The sequence below is a fragment of the Acanthisitta chloris genome, unplaced genomic scaffold (genome assembly GCF_000695815.1).
Source record: "Acanthisitta chloris isolate BGI_N310 unplaced genomic scaffold, ASM69581v1 scaffold35441, whole genome shotgun sequence".
Taxonomy (NCBI): Eukaryota; Metazoa; Chordata; class Aves; order Passeriformes; family Acanthisittidae; genus Acanthisitta; species Acanthisitta chloris.
Genome location: NW_008655981.1, coordinates 8,121 through 12,405, shown reverse-complemented (window position 1 = coordinate 12,405; position 4,285 = coordinate 8,121).

Genomic DNA, 4,285 nt, shown 5'->3' with positions numbered 1-4,285 from the left:
AGAGGAGAGCATGGCTGAGAGACCCCAGAGCCAAGGATGGAGCTCAGTGACCCTCTAGGCAGCTCTCCAGCCCCACAGATGGCAGCACAGCTCCTGGGGTGCCTCGGCCACTTCCTTATTTCCCTCAAGTAAGAGGAGAGGAGTGATGAAACTAAACTAAAGGTTAGAGAAGGAAGAAGCCTGGACGCTGCCCTTGCTGTGTTCCCACACCTCCCAGCTCGACTGGAATTGAGGCAAGGTCTGGACTGGTCTCCTGGAAGGCTGAGGACTGTCCCCGGTGCCACTGCTGGACCTGTGACCAGCTGCCCACCCTGTCCCGCTGGCTGCTCCGTGGGATGGTTGGGACGCTGATCCCCTGCACGTGTTGTGTCCCACCAGGCAGGATCAACCACCCAAGCCACCACCTCCATTCCCTGCTGTCCCAAATCCCTGGAGCTGCTGGGCTGGCCTGGAGCTGTGCTTCAGTGTGCACCCATGGGAACCAGGGGAGAGAGTTCCTCTGCCTTCAGCTTTGGGATTAGTCCCACAACAAGCCACAGCCCTAAACTTTCATCATCCCTGGCTTAATGGAAGCTTGAGAAGATCAAACCCAATTAATCCAGCACAGACTTCCCTTTGCTTAATGGGCAAAAGTCAATTAGCAGAAGGTTAGACAGGCACTGGTGAGTGCAGCATCCTGTGGCCTTGCACCAGGCAAAGGGGCTCAGTTTTCCCTTTCAGCATTCCATAAGAAATGTTCTTAGACCCAGTAAAGCTTTATAGGGTAAAACTGTGGCTGAGACTTGTGCCTTTTGGCACTCTTTGGCTTTTATGTTCTGAAATTAATAACCAATTTAACTTAGGGAGGAAAAAAAAAGAAAGTTTTGAAAGAATCCAAAGATCATTTCAGCCCTGGCATTCTTTGCGGTTCCTGGGGAATGACTGTTCCACAGTCAGATGGTTCCTGCAAGTAACACAGCAGCGAATGCCAGGGCGAGGTGCAGGGTTTATGAAGGAAATACACATGCCCCAAGTGAAACAGGCACCCCCAGATCACTTGGGGAGGGTGCACTAACAATCGGCATATTGTCAATCCAGCTCAACGACTTCTCAGTGCAGCAATAAAAATCAGCACATGCTACGTAAAAACGGCTCATGTTTTAAGACTAAAGGATGAATGGAAAGAAGCTGAAGGACATGGAGTTTCCTCCCAGCATGAAACTTGTACAAAGGCAGGGAGGGAAGGGTGAGATGAGCAGTGCCCTGCTGGGGCTGGTGGCTGCCGTCGGTGTTTGCCATGACTGGGGCAGCTTGAGGGATGTTCAGGGAAGAACAAATCCAGGAACATCCTCACGAGATGTAGGAAACCAGAACTATTTCCAGGAAGCAACAACTTCAAAGCTTTCTTCCACGCTCCCAGAACAGGTTAGGTTAGTCTCTGGGGGATCCCTTAAAATAAAAAATCAGAGCATGGTTTGCAAATATCTGTGCGTGGCTGCCGAGATGTGCGGCCCTGCAGTGCCAGGGATGGGGGTTCTGCTGCAGCAAGGGCCACCCCCAAACCAGAACCCCTGGAGTGTTGTCTGAAGAGCTCTGCACAGCTGAGAGACTCAAGAATGTCTCTTGGGTTTGTCTGTTTTGTCCATGCCTCTCCTGGTGCGGTGGCTGCACATGCGTGGGACAGCAGAGCCATGCAGGGAGGGGGACTGTGCCTCCCCACACACCCACAGAGCCTGGACCCCGGGGAGGAGGCAAACCCAGCTGGCCCCAGTGGGAGTTACCACTGGAGAGTATGGACAACCAACCTGGAGAAGGGTTGGATGCAGCTCAGGTGTCTCTGCCCGTCACCCCACACAGGGCGGTGAGGAGGCACAGGTGATGCTGATGCACAGCATGGAGACACAACACTTGGGAAACACACACTGGAGCCTTTGGGAATGATGCTAACATCAGAAATAAAGCCCCTGGAAAGCTGCACCCCAGAGCAGCTGGATCAGCACAGCTCCATGCCATGAGCAAACTGGGCAGGCACCAGCACGGAGCACGGGTTTAGCATCGCCGTTCTGCCCCATCGGTTTGGGCACGTGCGGGTGGAGGACAGGGTGGCAGAGCTCATGCCCTTGGCAGCAGGGCACACAGGGAGGGGCAGAGCAGGAGGCAGCACTGGGCACTGAGCAGCTCTGCCAAGTCCTGTGGCCTCACTGCGGACGCTCGACAGCGTTGCCTCAATACAACAAGAATAAACAAAGCCACATTCGCCATTAATTATGAAGGATTGTTATTTGGCCTCACCTGCTGCTGTTTGCCTGGTCTGCTCTGCAGCTTGTTTGCCCATAAACATGCTGCAGGAGGGAGACAAGCTACCATTAAAGCCTGACAGCTTTGTTTCCTTGGCTTTTGGGGAACCAAAATTGTCTCTTGTCATCTGAGTAAACCAAAAGTCCCCCTCGATCTTCAGCTGCTGCTTTCCCGTTCCCGCAAGCAGCAGGTGATCGGAGCACCTGAGCCAGCCTGCAGACAAGAAGAAGTGTGAGAGCAGGGCGGGCACAGCCCAACGCCGGCGCGGGCACTGCCCAACGCCAGCGCGAGCCGCACGACACCCCATGCCCTTCCCGGCAGAGCCAGGCCCTGCCAGGAGGCACGGGGTGCTGCTTCCCAGCCTCGTGCCCAGGGCTCGTCCCAGTGAGCTGGAGGTTTGAGGTGCTGGGCAGTCCCAGCACGAGTCGGGGCCACGCGGTGCCAACCGCCTGAGTGGAGGAGCATCGAGGCACAGCATGGAGCTGAGCCCCACCTGGCACTTTGCAGCTGGGGATAGAAATGTCACACTGCGTCACTGCACTGGTCACCCCATCTGAGGTGTCTTGGGATCACCTTTCCCACAGCGACATGGCTCTCATCCTCTCAGGCCCTGGCAGGGTCTGGGGAGGCTCAGCTCCCACTCGTGCCCGGGGAGGACGGAGATGCTCACACGGATGGACCGACGCATTACACATGCTGCTGGGGGAAGGGTTAGATGCTGCTGCCCAGCCCAGAGTCCCTCCAGCCCTGCCTGACGAGCAGAACAGGGCACACCTGTGTCACCAGGAAGCTATAAAGGGCAGCACACAGTGGGTTTGGGCTCATTCAGCCAAGGAGAGGGGGAAGAGGAGGCATCAGGTACCTGGGGAGTGCAAAGTCTTTTCTCTTACATACGTCCTTACCATCTGCTCTTAATATCTATTTATTATAACTCATATTTATCACTTATTGAGCCTTGGATGCTTCTCTCTGTCCCCCTATGTTTGTTTCTGCTCTTTTGTTTAACTGCCCAGTGTTCCTGAGAGTTTTTCCCCCATGGGAATGCTGTTTATTCAGATTCATCCTGCTACTTCTAATTCAGCAAATCCAGGTGAGTTGGCTGCAGATTTCCCAAACAAAAACCCTGTGAAGCATTTTGTCCTGCTGAGCCCCAGCTCTGTGGGTGTTGCAGCTGGGGCTGGACACAGGTAAACACTGTGAGGCAGCCACAGGTCAGAGGGGTTGGATTTGAAAGGGAAAACTTGTTTTGGAAGAAGGTTGTAAGAGCTTCATGCATTGCTAATCCCCAGCCCAGTGCAGGTCCAGCACCAGCCACCAAAGCCATTAAATCCCTCCTGGCTTGGGCTGGCTGCTAGTACAACTGGGGAAAATTGAGGCACAGAGCAAGTTAAATGATTTACCAAAGATCAGGCACATGGGCATGGCCTGGGTGCAGTTCTGGGCTCTGGAAATGCCTTTCTAAGCAATCCAGGCTTTAGCTATGGCCCAAGTGTTGGGAAGTGCTGTGCAGCAGACTGATTATGTGCAGCCTCTGTTTTCATAGCTCCAGATTTGCTGCAGGATGCTATGAAGCAGAGCGGTTTGTCACTGCATCCTCTTGGCTCCTGGTGCTCTGGTGCTTTGGAGTTGGCTGCAGGGAAGGGCAGGATAGCAGTAAGAGGCATATGATGCCTTGCTGAGTGTGGGAATGATCCTCACTTCTTCTGCACAACATCACAGGAAGTGTTTCCATCAGGCTCAACATCTCAGCTGCTGCCTTTAATGTCACCAGGCAGGTACACTGTGTACACTTAATGTGTGTGTGCTGAGCAGCAGTGGAGAGGGACCCAAACTCCCACACGAGTCTCCCATCCTGGTGCTTGCAGCAGGGACACGTGGTTTCATCTTCCCTCTGAACCACGAGGCTTGTGATCTGCCATCAGAGGTGTCTTCTTGTGCTGAGTCAGCTCTGCTTTGTCTTTTAAACATACCCTGGTGAAACTGTCAGATGATGAAGCTCACACAACTC